The sequence below is a fragment of the Choloepus didactylus genome, chromosome 8, assembly GCF_015220235.1.
Source record: "Choloepus didactylus isolate mChoDid1 chromosome 8, mChoDid1.pri, whole genome shotgun sequence".
NCBI lineage: Eukaryota > Metazoa > Chordata > Mammalia > Pilosa > Megalonychidae > Choloepus > Choloepus didactylus.
The window spans coordinates 108938018-108961554 of NC_051314.1; the positions used below are offsets into that span (position 1 = coordinate 108938018).

Consider the following 23537-nt stretch of genomic DNA (forward strand, 5'->3'; position numbering starts at 1 on the left):
TTCCTTGCAACAAAAGCTATTTATTTGGAATACTTTTTATGTGAATTAACAGACTCTAGACAGGGCTGATGAAACCTAGTACCCCTGACCACAATTTAGAATTAAGCAGCCTAGATCTAGATTGTCCTAAAAGGCTTGATAATAAGTTGAGTCATTTTCTTAAGCCAGTATCATATATAAGCAAAATGGTAGTTGTATAATTTTAGATCAGAACGAACACTGAGAGTTGCTCTGTGCGTGGGGTGGTGGTTACTACCACTTTCTTAGTTTAACAGGGAAACCTCCTAGAGGAGGAAGACTCCCAAGGTCATCTTGCATAAAGGAAAGCATGTTAAATTGAAAGTGGGAGGTTCTGGGCATGTTCTCAGGGTTAGTCTGATAGGCGGAAAGATTTAAATGTTGCTTACTGAACTCCTAACTTACTGCTAGAGTTGCTCAAGGCTTCAGGGACTAGAAAGACAAAAATAATCCAGATAAACATGTATTGAGGTGTGTGCAAGTGTGTGTGAGTGTGTGCGTATGTACTTTTAAATGAGAACATTTTATTTGTAAAAGGCACTTTGAAAGTGATAAAAATCCCTTGTACTTTTCAGAAATCAGGAACATCTCTTTGGTAGGAATTTAGGGCAGCAATTAGTCTTGCATTGATTTCCACATCAGAACTTTTATGTATGTTTAATGCATTAGAGTCCCTTTAGCTTTATTGGGGAGTTAACTCCTTGCCATTATTCCAGTGAAGTGTGCAAGAGCAAAAGGCAAGGTGGCAAGCATGCAGGAAAGAAGACCCTTGAAGAACCTAGGTGTGTGTGAGAGCAGGGTCATGGACAGGATAAGTCATGACCGAGATAGACTCACTTACTCCAGTATTGTGATCTTTTCTAGAAGATTATTTGGGAAAGCCCATATTACTTTGAAACACAAGTAGGCAAAGTAAGATCATATTGTGATGTAATCTTCAGAAAACCACATTTGTAATAAGGTTAATTAAATTTGCTCTAATCTTGAGATACACATCCTGTAAGTGTGCCAGGAAATCTGGTCTTGCTTTATCAAACTGAAGGGCATCCCCCTGCCCTCTGCCCTTCTCCCAGAATGAGTAGTGCATTGCCAGAGGACACACACAGGCTGGCAACAATAACTAACACGTTATGAGTGGTTAGACAACTTTAAATAGGATTTGTCTCTGAACTGAAGGGCAAATTGTAAGAAATTTCTTTGTCTGCTTGTAATGCTGTTAAATTGAAAGCACAATAGGAGGTTTGGTAAAAGCAACAAAGGTTGAAAAGCTGGCCTGCTGTTTGGAGCAAGCATCGTGGCTCCACGATGGTCCAGACATCTGGTCACAAAAGCCTCTCCTTGTCAGGTTCTGCCCCACACATGGTACAAAAACACTTTGCATTTGCTAAACTCATCAGAATCTTTGACTGTTATAGTATGCTCTACATCAAGAATGTTTATATAATAAAACCAGGCTAATTAAACATTTTAAAAGGGAAACATTATTTTAACACTAATTAAATATGATCACTGTTCTTTTTTTTTTTTCCCCGATGCCAGTATGGCACTGCATCTTCATTTTGTTCTCTGCTCAGTTTTGTAATAGTCTTATCATATAATGCAGTACCATCCTGTTTTCTGCTATTTATTCTAGTATGTTGGCATGTTCAAATACCTTTATCAAATTTAAGATCATCTAAACCAGGAATAACTGTAACGATGGCAACAATAAATCAAATGCATTCTTGTTGGTAGAAAAGCATGTTAACTAATATATATACACATATATATATATATATATGTGTATATATATTTGAGACACTTTCAAAATGGTATTCTTTTATTCTTGACTTCAAACCGGTCGAACTGGTACAAGCAAAAATGTCTCCATTCCACAGGTGGGGAATCGAGGGCACAGATTGGATAAGCAGGTCAGGAGCAAAACAAGGGTGGCTAAGATGCGTGACTCAGAGTTTGCTTTCTGGGGATATCACCTTTTGAGAGCTGTGAAATTACTTTTGCTCAAGATAGTTAAAATCCACCAGATAAAAACTCATAAAATGTGCATGAAAGTCCTACTGGATTAGTGATTAACAGACAAAAGACCTCTTTAATCAATGGCATATGAGATGCTGTAATATACTTTTAACTAAGGACCAGGAAAATCTTTGAACTCACAAAAAAAACTAGTTTTACCCAAGACACGTCAGCTTACATTTTTATTTATGTACACAGTATATTAATGGGGAACCTAAAGAAATTCTCAATGATTCAAGATAAGTTTTCTACAGAATGTAAATGTCTTTATGTGGGAAAGCAGATCAGTTGAAAACCTTTAAGTGATAGAGGGAAGCTAAGGGTTTTAAATGTTTGAATATTTTTTAATGAATTCAACAACGAGAAAAGACATTTTCCTAGCTTCTTCAAAGCTACTTATGATTAAAAATAAAGTATAGGAGAATATGTGTCAAATAGTATTATGATAGAATGAATATATTTTATTTCATATGGACTTGAGGAGTAAGTTATTTTTTTTTACCACTTCTCTTGAATTCTATGAAATCATATTTCTAAGAAAGAGAGAAATCATCTATACATTGGTTCTCTACAGCCCTAATTAAAAAGAACTTCAACAAGAAGTTTTTCTTTTCTACTTCCAACCTGAGCTTGAGGGCATAGCAGTAGCTGGAGAGTATATTGTGTTCTTTTTGCTGTTTGAGTAGTTCGTGAAGACGAGGTTGCTTTTCAAACACCAGGCAACTAATATGATGGCTTCGGGACATTGCAGTCACATCAAGGTTTCTTTAAAAAAATAAAACACGTACTCACGCATCATTATCATCATCACCACCACCACCACCAAGTAGCTAAAGTTTCAACACATATATTGGAGAAAACTTTTTCTCAGTTATAATTATGCAGTTGGAATTATGGTTGTGATTTTACCAGTAACACCCAAATAAATGATAGATGATACACTCTCTCATTAAATTGGCATATCTAATTTTCATAAAAATCCAGTGACTGTGTAGGGTTTCTTTTTTATGAATTATGCATTCATTATGTGCCCTTTTGCAGCTATTTCTAAAACTTGAAGTAGGAAACTGAAAACGGATAATAAAAATAAGAGTGTTGCTCTCTCTCCATTAAGGTCTGATTCCCAGCTTTCTTGGTTCTATTAATATCATTATTTTTCCAGTCTGCTGTGACTTTAAACATGGAATTGCCTTTTTGTCCTTAATCTTCTTTGGCATATGAATTTCGTACATTAATAAGCCGTATGTTTTTTTCAATGTGATATTATTCATTTTCTTTTAAAATTTTTTGCTAGTCCACTGACTCCATTTTAATACAGACCCTGCTCACCTCACTGCAATACATTGCTTTACAGTGGTGTTCCTTCCTAATTCTCTCTTGACATTGTCTTCCATGCAGTTACCTTGGTATTTTCCTACACAGTGCCTTTGCCTTATTGATTGTTCAAAAATTTTCTTCCTTTCCACTGACATCTTGCTTCTGCCACAACCCCAGGTGACTCTTCTCTAGCCAAGACTGCTGGATCCCCTCAGTTACCAGGCCCAGGACCTATGATTCCTTGTCTGTGCTGTGTGAGTTGTTGACCATCTGTCTTTTCAGAATGTTCACCTGAATTGGCCTTTTCTCATAACATTTTTAAAAATTGTGGTATAATACACATAACATAAATTTTACCATTTGGACCATTTTAAAGTGTACAATTCAGTTGGCATTAAGTACATTTACAGTGTTATGACCAAAACATTTCATCTCCCCTGAAGGAGCCCCCGTACCCAGCACCTCAAAAATACCAATCTGTTTTCTGTCTTGATGGATTTAACTATACCAGATATTTTGTATAAATTGATGACATAATATGTGGCCTTTTGTTTCTGGCTTCTTCCGCTTTGCATAATGGTTTCAAAGTTTACTCATGTTGTGACATGTATTAGAAATTCGTTCCTTTTTATGGCTTAATAGTATTTCATTTTGTTTATCCATTTATATACTGAGAGACTTTTGGCTATAGCTGCTATGAACATTCACGTGCAAGTTCTTGCTTGAAAACCTGTTTTCAATTCTATATATCTAAGAGTGGAATTGCTGAGTCATAATAGCATAATTCTATGTTAATTTATTGAGTAACTGTCAAACCATTTTCCACAAAAGCCACACTATTTTACATTGCCACCAGTGATATATGCCAGTTCCAATTTTTTCACATTCTTGCCAACACTTTCAATTTTCCCTTTTTTTATTTAATGGCCCTCCTAGTGGGTGTGAAGTAGTATCTCATAGTAGTTTTGATGTGCATTTCGTAGTGATGTGATATTGAGCATCTTTTCATATGTTTGTTGGCCATTTGTATATCTTCTTTTGAGAAATATTTTTTCAGGCCCTTTGTCCATTTTTAAAAGTGGGTTGTTTGTCTTCTTGTCGAGTTGTAAGAGTTCTTTATATATTCTGGTTACCATATCTTTATTAGATATATCATTTGCAAATACTTACTCCCATTCTGTGGGTTGTTTTTTCACTCTCTTTGTAGTGTCCTTTGGTGCACAAAAGTTTTTGATTAGGATTAAATCCAATTTATCTATTTTTTGTTGTTGTGCTTGTGCTTTTAGTGTCATATTAAAAAGCCTTTGCCAAATTCAGCATCATAGGCTTTCCCCTTTATTTTCTTCTAAGACTTTTATTGTTTTAGCTGTTCTGTTGGCTTTTGAAATAATATTAGATGAGGTTTTCCTCCAACTTTTTAGGTACCCTATCTTAATCTTTTTTGTAGCATCTTCTTCCAACCATCCCTTAAATGATTTTCTTGTAGGTTCTGTTTGACCATTTTCCTCTTACTTTATCTACTTTCTTCATGTAATTTATTCAAACCAGTGACTTTGACTACAGCCTAAATGATGATAGTCACCAAATCTTTACGTCAGTCCGTAAACTCATCTATTATAACTATTTACTGACATCTGTACTTGAAGTTACCACACACAGCTCAGTTTCTACATTTTCAAATTGATATTATGTCCCCCAGTCTGAAAAAAATCTATTCTTACTTCAGTAATTTACATCTTGAATGACACTACCATTTATGACATTGGATAGTTAGAAGCCTGAAAATCTTCCTAGACTCGTCATCACGTAAATATTTATTTAGCACCTACTATTGGCCAGGCATTTTTCTGGGCATTAGGGATATAGCAGTGAAAGAAACTGATAAAAATCCATACTTGCATGAAGCATAAAGTATAGATAGTAGAGAGAGAAAAACAAAAATCAAATTATACACATGCAGTATAATGAGTATTTTCTAAAACTCTATTGAAATATGATTGATAAATAATAAATTGCACATGATTGAAGTACACAGTTTTGTAAGTATTGACATATTTATAGATCTAGGAAAGTCACCACAATCAAGATAATGAATATATTCATTACCTACAACAATTAGTTTGGATTCTCTAGAATTCTACATAACGAATTTTATATGTATTAACAATGTGTACTCTTATTACTGTTTTCTGGGGGGTGGGGTCTGGCTTCTTGTACTTACCATAATTGTTTAGATTTATTCATATTGTTGTGTGTATCAACCATTTATTCCATATTTTTGTTGAGTAGTATTCCATTGTATGTGTGTGCACAATTTATTTATACATTCTTCTGTAAGGGACATCTGGATTGTTTCCAGTTTGGGACTATTTCAAGTAAAGCTGTTAGGAGCATTTGCATATACCTCTTTGTACAGGCATATTCTTTAATATCTCTCGGGTAAATACTTATAAGTGTAGTGACAGGATCACATGATGGATGGATATTAAACTTTTTAAGAAACTGCCACTGTTTTCCCACCAGCCGTGTATGAGAATTCCAGTCTTCCACATCCTTGTCACCACTTGGTATGGTTGGTCTTTTTTAGTTTTAGTCATTTTAATTGGTGTGTAGTTATAGCTCACTGTACTAATGATGCTGAAAATAATTTCATGTGGTTATTTGCCATCTGCATCTTATTTAGTGAAGTATCTGTACAAATATTTTGCCCGTTTTTAAATTGGGTTATTTGTTTTCCTTTTCTGAGTTTTGATAGTTCTTCATATGTTTTAGGTACAAGTCCTTTATCAATGTATGATCTGGAAATATTTTCCCATGATCTGTGACTGGACTGTTTCATCTTTTAAAAGTTTCTTTCAAAGGGTAGAAATTTATATTTTTGATGAAGTCAATTTATTAGTTATTTTTTCTTTCTTTTTTTTTTATTTAAACTTAATTAAAAAAAAAAACATTACAAACAAAACAAAACAAAGGAATAAGAAAAACAAGTATCCTAAAATAACTACATTGCTTCCAATATGCTCCTCCCATACCCCAAGAAAATTAATGAACCATGTCATTCCTGAGCATTCCCATATCCTTAAGGTTACCCTCAGTATCTTATCTGTTGTTATTAGATTATCGCTCCCCCTTCACTAGTTGTGGTCTATCTCTAGGTCCCCTGTATTCTATAAGACACTTGTTTTACGTTTTTCAGAGTTCACATTAGTGGTATCATACAATATCCTCCTTTTGTACCTGACTTATTTCACTAAACATTATGTCCTCAAGGTTCATCCATGTTGTCATATGCTTCACGACCTCGTTCCTTCTCACTGCTCCTTGGTATTCCATCGTATGTATGTACCAGAGTTTATTTATCCACTCATCTGATGTAGGACATTTATGTTGCTTCTGTCTCTTAGCAATTGTGAACAATGCCACTGTGAACATTGGTGTGCAAATATCTGTTTGTGTCACTGCTTTCAGGTCCTCTGGGTAAATACTAAGAAGTGAAATTGCTGGATCATAAGATAACTCAATGCCTAGTTTTCTGATGAACTGCCAAACTGTCTTCCATAGTGGCTGAACCATTATACAGTGCCACTAGCAATGAATAAGAGTTCCAATATCTCCAAATCTTCTCTAGCATTTGTAGTTTCGTGTTTGCTTAATGGCAGCCATTGCTATTGCTGTAAGATGATACCTCATTGTGGTCTTGATTTGCATCTCTCTAATAATTAGTGAAGATGAACATTTTTTCATGTGTTTTTTAGCTATTTGTATTTCTTCTTTGGAGAAATGTCTTTTCATATCTTTTGCCCATTTCATAATTGGGCTATTTGTACTAATGTCGTTGAGTTGTAAGATTTCTTTATATATACAAGATATCAGTCTCTTATCATATAGATAGTTTCCAAATATTTTCTCCCATTGAGTTGGCTGTTTCTTTACCTTTTCAACAAATTCCTTTGAGGTACAGAAGCTTTTAATTCTGAGGAGTTCCTATTTAACTAATTTTTCTTTTGTTGCTTGTGCTTTAGGTGTAAGGTCTAAGAAGCAACCTCCTAATACTAGGTCTTGAAGATGTTTCTCTACATTATCTTCTAGGAGTTTTATGATGGAGTCTCTTATATTGAGATCTTTGATCCATGCTGAATTAATTTTTGTACAGGGTATAAGGTAGAGGTCCTCTTTCATTCTTTTAGATACAAATATCCAATTCTTCCAGCCCCATTTATTGAAGAGGCTGTTATGTCCCAATTCAGTGGATTTGGGAGCCTTATAAAAAAAAAGCAGTCAACAATAGATCTGGGGGTCTAATTTCCAAATTCTCAATTTGATTCCATTGATCAATATGTCTGTCTTTGTGCCAATACCATGCTGTTTTGACTACTGTGGTTTTATAGTAGGCTTCAAAGTCAGGCAGTATGAGTCCTCCCACTTCGTTTTTCTTTTTTAGAATTTTTTTTTCTTTTGTTGACTATGCTTTTGTTATTGTATCTAAGAAATATTTGCCTAACCAAACATAGAAAATATTTTCTTCTCTATTTTCTTCTAGAAGTTTTATAGTCTTGGGTTTTACATTTAGGTCTATGATCCATTGTAAATTAATGTTTGTAATATGTTACTAGTTATGGATGTCCAACTGTTGCAGCACCATTTTTTGAAAAGACTGTACTTTCTCCACTGAATTACCTCTTTGCACCTCTGTCAGAATTCAGTTTTCCATATATTTGTGTTTGATTTCTAGACTCTATATGCTTTTCCATTGATCTATCTATCTTTAAGCCAATACCACACTTTCTTCATTACTATAGCTTCATAGTAAATCTTGAAATCAGGTAGGGTTAGTATAACAACTATGTTATTTTTTTCTCAATGTCATTATGGCTACTCTGGTCCTTTGCATGTCATATGAAATTGTGAATCAGTTTTTTTCAATTTCTACAAAAAATTTTTAGGGGAATTTTTTGGGGGAGCATTGGAATCATTGATTGGAAACTATAGATAGATTTTGGAAGAAATGACATCATATCATTATTGTCTTCTTACTCATGTAAAGTTTGTCTCCCTCTTTATGTAGCACATTAGTCTCTTTCAGCAATGTTTTATAGTTTTCATTATACAGGTCTCACATATCTTTTGTCATAATAATCTCCACATATTTCATTTTAATTTTTATGCTATGGTAAATGGTATTGTTTTTAAATTTCAAGTTCTGATTATCCGTTGTTGGTATAGAGAAATACAATTGATATTTGGATACTGATCTGCTAAACTCATTAGTTCTAGTAGATTTATTTTAAATTCCATAAGATTTTCTAGAAAAACAATTACATTTTCTGTGAACTGAAACAGTTTTACTTATTGCTTTAATATCTAGTTGTACTTTATTTCTCTCTCTCTCTCTTCTTCTCCCTAATTATCCTGTCTAGAACCTTGAATATAATGTTGGATAGAAGTATTGAGAGTGGTGGGGTAGCTTTCATTCTTTCACATTTAACTGTGATTCTAACTGTAAGTTTTTCATAGATGCTGTTTATCAGTTTGAGAATGTTCCCTCCTTTTCCCAGTACACTGAGATTTTTATGAGGGTTGGATGTTGGATTATGTAAATGCTTTTTCTGCATTAATGGATATGATCATGTACTTTTCTTTTTAGTTTGTTTAAGTAGTATATGACACTGATCTTTTTCAAATTTTAAAGCAGCTTTACATTCCTGGCATTAACCCCACTTAGATTCGATTTCTTAATATTCTGTTAAGAATATTTGCATCTGTGTACATGAGTAATATTGGTCTGTAGCTTACTTCTCTTAATTTCTTTGACTGGTTTGGGATCAGATATGCTGGCCACACAAAATGAGTTGGGAAGTATTCCATCCTTTTCAACCTTATAGAAGTTTGTGTAGAAATTATTATTTTCTCCTTAAATGATTGATAGAAATCAGCAGTAAATCCACCTGGGCCTAGATTTTTCTATGTGGAAAGGTTTTACAAAATAATCTCAATTTCTAAAATAAATATGAATCTACTCAGCTAATCTGTTGACTGAGCACTGGTAATTTGGATTTTTCAGTGAATTTGTACATTTTATCTAAGCTGCCAAAATTTTTTGGCTTTAAGTTGGCCATAATATTATCTTATTATCATTTTATATCTGCAGAATCTCTAGTGGTGACAGTTCTCTCATTCCTGACATATGTAATTTGTATCTTCTCTCTGTTTTTCATGATTAGTCACTCTAGAGATATATCAACTTTGTTGATCTTCACAGAGAACCAACTATTGGCTTCTTTTTTCTATTGAGTTTTTTTTTTTTTTTTCCTGTTTAATTGAATTCACTCTGATATTATTTCTTACCTTTCCTTATTTTGGTTTTTGTTTCCTCTTTGTTTGTCTAGGTTCTTAGTGTGGGAACTGAGGTAATCGGTTTTGAAGTTTTCTTCTCTTTTAATATAGACATTTAAAGCTATAAATTCTCTCTAAAATATTACTTCAGTAGGATCCCACAAATTTTTGTAGTATGTTTTCATTTTCCTTCAGTTAAAAGTATTTTCTAATTTGCCTTTTGAGTTCGTTATTTAGAAGTGTGGTAATTAGTTTCTAAATATTTGGGGATATTCCATGTGTCATTCTGCCATTGATTTCTAATTTAATGCCATTGTGGCCGGGGAACATACTATGTAGGATTTGAATAATTTTAAATTTATCAATACTTGATTTATGGACTAAATATTGACTCTCTTTGTAAATGTTCCACATGGACTTGGAAAAAAATGTGTAATGTGCTGTTGTTGGATGGATTGATTTATAAATGGAAGTTAGGTAAAATTGGTTGATAGTGTTGTTCAAATATTGTATATCCTTAGTGAATGCTGTCTACTTGTTCTATCAGTTATTGAGAAAGCTTGAAATCTCTGACAATAATTGTGGATTTGTCTATTTTTCTTTGCAATAAAATTCTATCAGTTTTTACTTCATTATTTTGCACTTTTGTTGTTTGGTTCATAAATGTTTAGGATTTCTATGTCTTCTTGATAAACTGAGAATCATTATGAAACAACCTTTTTCATCATTGGCTACATTCTTTCTCTTAAACTCTTCTTTGACTGGTATGAATGTAGCCACTCCAGCTTTCTTTTGATTAATGCAATTGTATGGCATATATTTTTGCATTCATTTAACCTCTTTATGTTTTATATTTAAGGTGGCTTTATTATGGAATCATGTAGTTGGGTTTTGTGTTTTTAATTCACTCTGACAATCTCTGTCTTTTAATTCAGTTGTTCAGACCATTTATATTTAATGTTATTGTTGATATGTTTAGTTTTTTATCTACCATCTTGTTATTTGTTTCTAATTGTCCCATTTATTCTTTTCCTTTCTTCTTCCTTTTGAAAATCAAGTTAGTATTTTTATAATTCCATTCTTTCCTTTTTGACATGTAAGCTATATAACTTTGTTTCATTGTTTTAGTGATTGCTCTATGGTTTATAGTCTAGACCTCTTCAACTTTTCATAGTCCACTGTTAAATGATATACCACTTTCCATAAAGTATGAGAATCTTAAAATAGTATATTTCCATTTTTTCCCCTCCTGGACTTTGTGCTATCTCTCTCATATATTTTGCTTCTACATATGTTATAAACCAAACACTACATTATTTAAACAGTTACTTGTCCTTTAAAGAAATTTACATAGACTTGGAGGAAAAAACACCTAATAATTTGCCATGTAGTTACTACATGTTCTGCATTCCTCTATGTAGATTCATAGCTGCATTTGCATCATGTCTTTCAGCTTGCAGGAATTCCTTTAATATTCCTCATAGGGTGGATCAGCTGGTGATAAATTATTTCACCTCTGTATTTGAACTTATTCTTGAAAGATGTTTTTACTGAGTTGGAATTCAAGATAGTCAATTCTTTTCCTTCAGTACTTTAAAGGTTTTGCTCTGTCTTCTTGCTTGAATTGTTTCTGATGAAAAGTAGGCTCCCATTCTTATTTTTATTTCTTTGTGATACCATGCTTTTTTTCTCTGCTGCCTTTAAGATTATTTTCTTCATCACTGATTTGTGCAGTCTGATTTTGATATCTTTCTAAATTTTCAGAAATTTTGTTTGTGCTTGAGATCTGTTGAGTTTCTTTTATCTGTGGGTTTATATTTTTAATCAAATTTGGAAATTTTTCACCTATGATTTCTTCAAACATTTCCCCTCCCCTCCTCATCTTTTGTACTTCAATTGAAACTATCCTACAGCCCACTGATTCTCTGTACATTGTTTTTCTTTTTGAGTTTTTTTCCTCCATGTATCATTTAGGATTGTTTTTTTTCAGTGCTTTCAAAGTTCACTAATCTTTTTTTGTCCAGTCTCTTATCTTCATCAATACCATCTCGTGTATTTTGAATCTTCAGCATTGCTCTTTTCATCTCTAGAAACATTGTAGTATTCATCCTTAGAAGCTAGATTTGGATCTTTTGTATGTGTTTCAAGTCTTTAGTCTTTCCTCTAGGTTTTTGAACATGTGGAATACAGCTAAATAACTTTTATAACTGTTATATTATCAATTTCTACTAATTCTCACCTTTGTGTCAATGGTGGATCAGTTTTAGATGCTTGATTTTTCTCTTAATTGAGGGTTATAGTGTCCTGCTCCTTTTCATGCCTGGTAATTTTTAACTGGATGTCACATATTTTGAAGTTTACCTCATTGTTTTCTGGATATTGTTGTATTTTTATATTCTAGAATGTTCTTCTGGACTCAGTCAAGTTACTTGAAAGCAGTTCAATCCTTTCCAGTCTTGTTTTTTAAATTTGTTAGGTGGAACCTATGCAGCATTTATTCTTGGGTCGGTTATTCCCAATTACTAAGGCAAAACCCTTTAGGGCACTCGAACATAGTTCCGTGAACTCTGAGTTGTCCGCTGTGGCTGGAGGGAGTGGAACTCTTCCCAGCCTGTGTGAGCCCTAGTTACTGTGTTCTTTAATCCTTTTGGATGTTCTTACCCCAGCTTCTGGTAGTTTCCTCACACATGTACTTATCAGTATTCTGTTGACTCTTTGAGGGAGGCCCTCTACAGATTTCTCAAATTCCCTGTTTAGCTCTCTCTTCTCCAATAGTTGCTTCTGTGAGTTCTAGCTACCTCTGTCTTCCTGGGCCCAGGCCTGTCTCTTCAACTACAGAGTCCTCTGGTGCTACCTTTTCCTGAGCCACAGCCTGGAAACTCTCTCAAGAGAATAATCTGAGGCAATCATAGGGCTCATTTACTTTGTTTCCTAGTTGTTAAGGATCCTTGTCATTCACTGCCTGATGTCCCATATATTTTTTAAATGATATTTCATGTATTTTTCTCTAGTTATTTTTAGTTGTTTTAGGTAGGACAGTAAATCCAGTCTCCATTACTCCTTCTTGTCCCAATAGTGTATATTTTAAAGAAAAAGTAAAATTTATGTGGATAGAGTTTGACAGTAGAGAAGTCAGGGAAGGCCTTTCTGAGGAAGTGACATTTGAGAACAAATCTGATGAAGGGGAGCATGCCAAATGGTTATCCGAATGAAGAGCATTCCCAGTGGAGGACAAAGCTGATGCAAACCCTGACTCCAGAAAATGCTTGGCACATACAGGAACAACATGTAGGCCAGTGTGGCTTCAATGGGTAGAAGACGGGAGAAGAAACTAGGTTCTGTATCCATTCATAGCATGAAATTTGCATTTTATTCTTCTTATAATTGGAGCCCATTGGAAGATTTTGAGGAAAAGAATGTTGCTCTGGATGAAACTTCTAAAATAGACTGGGATGGTGGGTAGGAGGGAGGCAAAAAAGAGAACAAAAACACCAATTAAGAAGCTATTTTTGTGACTGATGATGAAGTCTTGGACTAGGGTTGAGGTAGCAGAAGAAATAAGATGTAGTCATATTCATGATATATATGAAGGCAGAGCTTACAGGATTTTCTATTATGTTGATTGTGGAGGATGAGAGGCAGAGAGAAAGAGACAATTTCATAATTTTTGGCATGATCAATCTAGCTCAAGCTCTTTTGCTATGCTGGATAATTCAAGAGCTTCAATTATTTTTCCTCCTTTTAAATCTATTTTCCCAAACATAGGGATGGTATCTTATTCATTTTTAAGTTCGATGACTAATAAAGTTATTGCTACAAAGTAAATTCAGACATAGTATGTATTTACATATATCCATAATGATATGTATAAACGTAAACCTGATCCTACTGGATTCTTAATTAATGTCCATTCCTCTCAGGGTAAATTCTAAATGCCTTAACATGACCCATGAGGCCCTTCTGATCCAGCACCAGCCTGTCTCTTTCTCTCCAGTCTCATTTTTATATCTCCAACTATAGTCTACACTGATCTAACTTTCAAAATAGAGAAGTTCCCTAATTTGGTCATGCTTTATTCTGGCAGGCATATGTTGCATTTACTGTTTTCTGCATTTCAAATAACAATTTTCCCCGTCTCTCTCTCTCTCTCTCTCTCTCTCTCTCTCTCTCTCTCTCTCTCTCTCTCTCTCTCTCTCTCTCCCTCCCTCCCTCCCTCCCTCTCCCTCTCTCCAAATCTCTCTCTTTCTTTCCCCATCTATTGTCTACCCCAATCTCCCATTTCTCCCATTTAATGAGATGGTAAAGGGAGCCAGTGTAGAAAGAAAAGGTAGTTGGGAAATACCTGCACTTACGGATAAGGGAAAGCAAAGTCAGTATGGGAAGAAAGGTTTGAGAAAAATCAGTGGTCCCCACCCTTAAATTAAGAATACTAAGAAAAATCAGTGTTTTCTACTCCTAAATCCTACTAAAGGATGGAGAAAAATGAGGGCTGAAAAAAATTAGATTTATGTCATATTGATAGCAGTAATTTATAAGATTATAAAACCCTGTAACTTCCACTGCTGACACTGTGTGTGTGCTTATGTCTCATAGCCAGCTGAAAGAACTTTTCTTCTATTAATTTTAAGTGCAAGCTCTTTAGTCATCCTAAAGAAACCTGCACCCATAAGCCAAATGCCCAAGTTTTTGTTTCTTTTTCTCTTTTCTCCTTTTAGAGCATCTTTTTCTTGGGAATTGGGGTGAGAAAAGGTGGTAAGAAATTAGAGTGTATCAATAACCATTACTTTTCCAAGAGTGATTTAGTAAAATCATGAGTAACAAGTAATAAGTAATTAGGGTGGGGGTTTTCAAACTTAATTGCCTTCAGGGACTAGATAAAATAAAAGAATAAACCAGTTCTGTGTAAGACAATAGGGAGTAGTTGGGTTTATACAAATTTGAGAATAGATGACCTGCCCAAAGATTTGTATTCTCATTAAAAAGCAAAAACAAAAACAGGAACTCACAAAGGCCCAACAAAACTTTTCTGCAGCCAAATTTACCCCAATCTGTGCTGATTTGCATTTGGATTAATGAAATTGAAATTGTTCTTAGGTGCCCTGACTTTTTTTATAGTTGAAAAAAAAGGTGTCACCTCAAGGAGTAATACAATCAAAGGAAGAAGTGGTGGTAGGCATTGTTCTATGTTGTAGGAGCAGTTTGAACAAGTTGGTAGTCCAAATAAAGGATCCAGTAAAGAATGAGTAGATGTGGTTGAAACAGCAAGAGAAAGGTTAATGATATTTTTTTATCAGAAACTTGTTATTTTAAAGGACATAATAATGATAATTCCTGTAGATCACAAGGCAACCTGACTAGTAATGAACATTGATATTTTAAATTTAAGTGTGATAAAATCCCTTTGAGAAGAAAACATCTAATACAATGAATATTCAACAACTATATTGGGAAACTCTAACAGAAGATGTCTTCCAAGTTTACATTTGAAGGGCTAATAACATTTATTGTGAATGCGTAAAATATACTATTGCTTCACTGTAAATACTGATTTCAATACCTGGAAACTACAGAATCATACTTCTACTGAGGTATAAAATTTGGATTATGGCAGATGTTGTTCCAAACCATATCCAAAGAAGTAGTATTAATAGTGGTGTATGGTAATGTGGTCTTTGATGCCCCTTTTCCGGTCTATAAAGGACAGTTGGTGGGGCAGGGTTTGATAAGGATACCCTCTCATCTTTGGCAAACTTCATTAACCTTTGATTTTCACCTCCTTTCCCTCAAGAACAATGGCTCAGTTCCAGTTACCTAAAAAGGAGTGACAAATGGTTTAGAATTTGTATTTAAAAGCTCATACCTTGCCTTCAATATTTCCTATCTAATTAGATTTAGGATTTTCTAAATGGGGTTTATGTGTCTTTGTAAGAAAGATGAAGAGGTGACAAGTACCACTGGAGACTACAATGTTTTCCTTTATAATGTTTTTTTATTTCCTTCAAGTTTAAAGATTAAGAACCTTTGGCAACAGAAGAAGGTTTAGGCAGATGCTACACACTTAGTTGATAGAACGGGGTTCCTGACATCGTCCCTTGGTATTGGGCATAAATTGGAGACACCTTTAACACTGCCCCAGTGTATGGGAGAAAGAAGTTGAAGAGAAAGAGGTAGTGCTGTCCCCACCACTGCCTCTCGTCCCTTCATCTCTCCCTGCCCTTTACTGGTAGCTGGTTGTGTATTTGAATCTTTCTTCTTGGTCTCAGAAGACCTGCTTCTGTTTATAGTAGCAACTTGTAGTTTCGAAGTGGGAAAAATCAGGAAAAGGAGGAATTTTTATTCAAAGAGGGAAGTACATGAAAGCAGAAATATAAAGGTAAAGACTGAATAGTTTGATCCCACTCATTTTATTATAGGGAAACCTCCAGTAGATTTATAATGTGTATCTCATTTTGTAATTAAGAATTCCTTTCCAGAGTCTAAAGTTGTATGTAATGGTGCCTAAGAGTCTCCCCCTGAGTACCTCTTTGTTGCTCAGATGTGGCCCTCTCTCTCTCTAACTGAGCCATCTCGACAGGTGAACTCGCTGCCCTCCCCCCTACTTGGGACCCGACTCCCAGGGGTGTAAATCTCCCTGGCAACGCAGAGTATGACTCCCAGGGATGAATGCGGACCCGGCATCGTGGGACTGAGAGTATCTTCTTGACCAAAAGGGGGATGCAAAATGAGACGAAATAGTTTCAGTGGCTGAGAGATTCCAAATGGAGTCGAGAGGTCACTCTGGTGGACATTCTTATGCACTATATAGATAACACCTCTTAGGCTTTAATGTATTGGACTAGCTAGAAGTAAATACCTGAAACTACCAAACTCCAACTCAGCAGTCTGGACTCCTGAAGACAATTATATAATAATGTAGATTACAAGGGGTGACAGTGTGATTGTGAAGTCGTTGTGGATCACACCCCCTTTATCTAGTGTATGGATGAATGGAGGAATGGGGATAAAAACTAAAGGACAAATGGGGTGGGATGGGGGGATGATTTGGGTGTTCTTTTTTCACTTTTATTTTTTATTCTTGTTCTGGTTCTTTCTGATGTAAGGAAAATGTTCAGAGATAGATTGTGGTGATGAACGCATAACTATGTTATCATACTGTGGACAGTGGATTGTATATCATGGATGATTGTATGGTGTGTGAATGTATTTCAATGAAACTGAATTTAATTAAAAAAAAAAAAAGAATTCCTTTCCATTCACAAATTCTAGTATACCTAAATATAAGCATTATTCAACAAGTGATTAATTCAACAGTTTGAGTAATTATTCTCTCCCCAAACCCTGAAAACTATACCAACTTGCCTTTTGTCAGATTTCAAGCCCTAATAACCAAAATTTTTATCACCACCTGTTTACATTGTTACTCAATTTTGGGACATATGGCACATCAGTGGAGTCATATAAATAATAAATAATCAGACAGATCAGTTTGTGGTATTTGAGAGAGAATTACGTTATTCGAATGGAATTTAAAAAATCTCTTTCATTCTTTTGTTAGGAGTATCCGGTGTCAGAGAAGATACCTGTCCTTTGGGGCAATGAGTGTCCTCTTTGAACTGGGCAGAGGGTCGTCTGACCCCTGTAAGATCCTTCAACAATTTGCAAAGCAACTGACCCTATTGGGCGAAATAGGTGGTTTAATCTAGCATCCTCCCTTTGTCGAAATCTTTCTTCATACCACAGGTAATATTAGTAATAGACTTGTGTTCTTTTTCCTTTTCACACACACACACACACACACACACACACACACACACACACACAAGTCTAATTGTGAAAACCTAACTTTCTTTAGATAATATCCATTTTCCATTTCCCAAGTCCAGTCCACACCTTTTTCTCCCTTAAAACTTCTTGCTGAGGATTTTTGTCTTCATTTCATAACAATCTGCAACATTTTGCATAAAGATATGTTTCACCTGGTAAACTATTTTAGTAGCAACCTGGATTAAATAATGTAGAAGGAGAAAGATTTAAAAGGAGGTTTAAAACATCCCAATTTGCCTTGTTTTTTAGCAATGAAGAGAGATATTTGCAGAAAGGTTTCAGAGTCATTTAATGACGTTTCGGGAAGTTATTTCTTTTTTTCCCCAGAATGTTCTAATGGTTTATATTTGTTCATTCCTTTCTGAACCAGAATACTTTATACATATGCTTTATCCTTTTCTATGAAGATTTTGATGATCAATGATTTTTAAGAGCTATCTTTTTTCATATTTATGCTTTGATGGAAATACAGCTATGTGCTATATAGAGTGTTATGATATTTATTTAGTTCAGTTTCTCTATAAATTTCATTAGAATATGATGCCAGGTGATGGTAAGGAGCAACTTCATTGTTTTCTAAAAAGTTTTTGGTTGCCTCTGTGAATGCTTTGGAAAAGTAGAACAGTTATTCTTTCTGTCGAATGGCAAAAATGAATTATAGACCATTTGGAAGAAGGTACATACATTGTTGAAAACACCTTTTCTTGCTGAGGGAGAAGAGTTTGTTGTCTATCTTTGTGGTGAAAGTAACTAGGTTTAGTCTTTTGTCCCGTACAGTTAACTCTCACTTCCTTGACTTCTCTGTTAATCTAAATATGTACAGAACATGTCAGCATTCAAAACTGAGCTATGAAACAAACATATATTTAACCAGTGTTGGTTTCTCAATTGAGAGAGGACACAGAGATAAGCCTTGCCTATGTGACCATAGTCTATTATCTATGGGGGTAAATAGGCCATCTGTGGGTCTTCTTTTCAAAAATGATTTTTTTTCTTATTTATACACTGAATTCATAACACTTCTCTAGGCATACATCACTGAACATGCCTCTATGAAAAATCCTTCGTCTCACATATCCTTCCTAACAAAACCATTTCTCCCCCTCTCTAATTCTCCCTTCTAACCCCCTTTTCCTTTCCCCCAGCCCCAGCTTCCAGGCAGTGACAGTACCCATGAGATTAGGGTCAGAAAAACCCACTGGCCAGCATTGACCTACAGTATAAGTCTTTCCATTACTTTGGACTTTTTATCCTTGAAAAACTCTTAAATAGTGTGACATATGGTGGAAGTTTTTCCATAGTTTGTTTTCACAGCCAGGGCAAATTTGATCATAGAAGTTAAGCTCTTTATTCAGAAAACAAACTAATATTGGAATCTGTACCACCTCAACAATGGTCTGAGGCTATAGTGTTTTCAGTTGGGTTCTAATTATAGAACACGTATTCATCTGTGTCTCCAAAGGAAAACATTCTGGGATGGAGGCAGAGGGCAGGCAGGAAATGGCACTGGCGTGTCCCAAAAGGCTTGCCAGTGCCTGGCCTGGGAGCTCACTCCTCAACACCTCAGGCAGTTTCCCCTCGGGCAAGACTCTGTTGGCTAAAAAGAATCACCAATTGAGCTGAATCTGAATTGCTCAGGACTTATACAAATATGGACATGGAGAGAGCAAATGTTAAAAATTACAGGCGTATGTCTTTAAAAATAAAATTGCTCAAAACAGCAAGATTAAAACAGTCCATTTTTGAAAAACCAACAAACAAAAAACTATTTTGTGGGCTAACCACAGAAACAGGTTCTAAATACATTAAAATATTTTATTCCATTATTTGTTTTGACCAATTGACCACAATATTAAAAATTCAATCATGGAGCAGCTGACAAGTGCAGTTGCCTAATTTTATTTAAGAGTTTTTTTCCTTTTTCCATTTTTCCATCCTGTTAACGCTGCTGCCTGTGCCCAGACAGTAATGGGCTTCTTGTATGCCCACGACTGTTATGATCATGTAAATTTATTGGTGCTTAGAAGAAGCGAGCTATTAAAACATTACAACAGCCATTACAGCCGGGCTCGTGTTGGCTTTCGCTCCCAATGAACATATGCTTCCGAGTGAATGCCTAAACTCTTATTTATGGATTTAATTTAATATGCGGAAAGAATTCAAAATTAAATTTTGTGTCTGCCTCCAGAGAGTGTCAGTGTATAATAACATGGTAATTTTTACACATCTTTATGAGAAATGGGAAAATTAATTCTTTCTGACAAGTTGTAATTATTCGACTTGGAACAGTTGCAGCTGAGCAGTTTGCATGCCTGTTGTCTGGTGTTTCGAAGTGTAGGGGGAAAACTCGGGGATGGAGATATATTGTGCATCTGAGAGTTTCTAATAGCTTCTGACATTTTAGCCTTGCATATTATCAGGGTGCTCTTTAAGGAGTTGAGGTATAATCTACTATGTTGCCTGGGGCACACACTGTTGCAATCGCTGGAATGTCCTATAGCAGTGTTTAAAAAGAGGGGAATATCTACAGGACCATCCTCTAAATGTACATAGTTGAAATTGATGTGATAAGACTTTTATGTCTCTTAGGTATTCCTATTATTTGCTTCTTCACCTGCATATACTCAGAACAGAAGGTCATTTTGTAAAGTTAGATTATTGGACCTGCATTTTTAGGACTAAACATATTTAAAATGAAAGTGCTTGTTTTCTTATCTGCCCTGCAAACACACGCCCCTCCCCTTCCACACACAGCACACACTGATGTCTTCTGTAATAAATGTCCACAATCCTGTTCTTTAGATTTGATGTTTGGGTGTTCATGTAAAAGTAGAATTAACTAAGTAGGATTAACTTAATGCACAACTAAACCAAAACACCACTGGCTATGTTAGCAAAGAAAATATGGAACATGTTGTATGTGAAGAGAGGGTATGCTGATTGACAGGCCAGCCTGGAGGGGTGTGGTGTCATCTCTCTGTGTAGGATCAATATAGTCCTTGCAAAATAAATGCAAACCACAATGTAAGAAAGTGTTAGCAGATGCACATGAGAGAAATGCAATTGTCAGATGCAAGGAATTTTTTTTTTTTTTTTTTGCTTTGGTACTTCTGCTACAGAACACAGGAAAGAACAACTGGCAGTGAAGAGGGTATGCCTCTGTTCTCTGAGGTGGTGCATTGAACTAACTCTGACACTGTTTTAAGAGGCTAGGTTTTGCTAAAAAGTTATATTTAAGAATGATATAAAAAGCAGAGTGCTACCCAATTGTGACTTCCAGAATAATATGATGCTTTTTGCATGCTAAGGCTAGAATCCTGCCAAGCTTCTAAATGGGTAATTGCATTTCACCTTGGACACTGTCCTTCAACTTCCTTCCCAAATGGCCCAATAGTGGGCTACACAGATAAAGAGCTGCCCCTCTGATCCAAGAGATGACTGCATCTCAGTGATTGGTGAAGGATTTGATCATATCTAGTTTGCAGACATAAATGGCATCATGAACCTGGATGAGAACAACTTTGGACTTTGCATAGCTCTTCACAGATTCTTACAAATAGGCTTTCATGTGTTATTACTTATTGTGATATAGGATCAAGAAATATGATATTTATAAATTGGAAACTTAAGCACAATAGTTTGCCAAGGTTAATGTTAGAAAGGTCTAGAACAGAGTTCCCCAAGGGAGTAAAGGGGGTTTGGTATGATACCCCTCCAACATCTCCCTGCCCATTGCAACCTCTCACCACAGGGCACAGCAGGCTCTCAGGAAAGAGATGCCCTTCATAAATATATTATTTTACTTTATTGTAAAGCCACCTAAAGTAGTTGAAAATGACTGCAATTGTTTTGGGTGTTTATTTAATAAATTAACTTTTTTTTTCTGTGCACAGCAAACCAATAAAAGGAAGTTGAATTTGGGAAACTGGAACATTACTTCGAAATGTAAATATTATGCTCGTTCTTAAGAACTGTTCTCATAAGACTGAAGTACTTTAAAGTTCTAGACCTTTATTCGCCATGTTCAAGAGTGAATGACAATTTTGGATTACTGTGTACAACATTTTGAGTGAGAACAGCTCTAAGAAGATTTTCTACAGCATAATAAATGTATTCAAATCTAAATTTATTTGAGCTAGAGTAACAATTTAAAAACTCTCAATCCACTCTCAATTCATCAGTAGTGCCCACATTAAAAACCACCACCACCACCACCAAAAACGAGGGTGGGAGCGGGGGCACTTTTGAAAGAGAAGCAAGGGCCCTTTCCAAAATGGAATTTGATGTTAATGCAGCTTCTTTTGTAGGCGTGGAAACTCAACACTTTTGAGGGTGCTTGAAGAGTGCCAGAAGAAGCCCATGATGAGAACTCCCCGCCTGGTGCCCCGGCCCATGCGGCCCCATGTCTGAATCCCCCATAAATAATATGAGCATTTGGCCAAGTGCTCCACAGCCCTCATTAATTTAATTTAATCATCACAACAGCCCCCTGAGGTAGGTGCTATAAAATCCCCTGTGCACAGAGGAAGACATTTAAGATTAGAGCAGTTAAATAATGGCCCAGGTTCACTTAGCCAGGAATGGCTGAACTGGTACTTAAACCCAGCTTCCACCCTAAGATGTTCACTTCCTTAAGTTAAAAATATTGCGCTCTGTCTCTTCAGGATAGCTGTTAAAAGTAGAAGAGAGAAGGAGAATTAGGGTTGATATAGACTGGGTTGCCATGGAGTGTAAACCCACGATTCTGCTCGCTGCATTGTCTCCCCTCCCAGTTTTCCCACCTCCTCTGAGGGCTCTCGGGGTCTCATGGTCCCCCAGGCTCCAGATCAAAGTCCTGCCTGATCCCTCTCTCTCTCTCTCTCTCTCTCTCTCTCTCTCTCTCTCTCTCTCTTCCTCTGCCCTGTCACCATTTTCTCATAATTTTGCCCTTAATTCTCTCTTAGATGCTTCTGTCCTTTCCATTCCTGTTACCACTAGCCTACTTGCAACCCTAGTTAACTCCCAGTGGGACTATTTTAAATAAGCTTCTATCTTCCCAGGCTCTTGTATCCTCATAGGGTAAATCATCTTCAAGTATCGTGCTCCAATTAAGCCACTGACTTGTTAAGAAACCTTCAGTGGTTCCGTACCATCTACCAAATAAAATACGTTCTTTTTATTCTCGTAATTCAGCCAGACTTCCTAATAATTGCAAATACATACCTTGGGTTCCACCTAGAATAGATTGCCATTTCCTGGATATATGCCAGTCTTTCCAGTCTCTATTTTAGTTCCTGCTTTCCTCTCCCCTTGGATTGCCTTCCCCCAGGCCTCATGAAATCTCATTTTTTTAGGCCCAGGGCATATGCTACTTTCCTTCTGAAGCAGCCTTAGAGCCCCACCCTGGTATCCATCCCTATATCCTCTGACCATCCAGAGTACTTTTTTTATATCTATCCTTTGCAATGATTATATTGGGCATTTATTACATTATTTGTTTATATATCTGTCTTATCTCTCCAAGATAGTCGGTCCCTCAGGAAAGCAAGGAATGCTACTTAATCACATTTTTCTTTCCAAGAACACCAGTGCATTCCATATCATTGATACTCAATAATTATTTATTGAATGTGTAAAAGTCTAATTAGCTAAATAACTACCAAGAACAAACCTGTTGCCTGACAAAAATCAGATTTATTGGCTTGCAGTGAGGGAGGGAATTCTAAGGTACTGTGGAATTCCTTTGACAAGAGGAAGGGGGAGCAAAGGCCCTTTCCAAAATGGGGGTTTGACAGTAAATTAAATTAGATTATTTTGTAGGTGTGGAAAATCGTCATCACTTTTGTGTGTGCTTGGACAATGCCAGAAAGACCCCCTATCAGTCAAGACTGGTCTTGATTTTGTGAGACTGAGGTGCCCACTGAGGAGATTCTGAGGAGGGTCTCAGGGAAGCGTGGTCAGCTTTGGATGGGTTGCTGTTTCTGAGGTGGGTTACAGGCAGCGATTAACCCGCTGTGATCAGGTGTTGACAAAGCTGCAGCGAGGGTGGT

General features: G+C 35.9%; 1 protein-coding gene and 1 long non-coding RNA gene across 13 annotated transcripts in view; one reads left to right on the top strand and one right to left on the bottom strand.

Moving 5' to 3' along the window:
• Window positions 1-23537, top strand: part of SOX5 (SRY-box transcription factor 5) — a 1020679-nt gene that overhangs the window by 407763 nt on the left and 589379 nt on the right. The window lies entirely within an intron of this gene.
• The window catches only part of LOC119541847, a 108943-nt gene continuing 87875 nt past the window's right edge, over window positions 2470-23537 (bottom strand). For 2 of the 3 annotated variants that reach the window (XR_005218359.1, XR_005218361.1), the window contains one exon: window positions 12796-13131. This is a non-coding gene — a long non-coding RNA (uncharacterized LOC119541847). Of the gene's footprint in view, window positions 2800-12795; window positions 13132-23537 lie in introns of those variants that run through there. The other variant, XR_005218360.1, reaches the window with a different exon arrangement.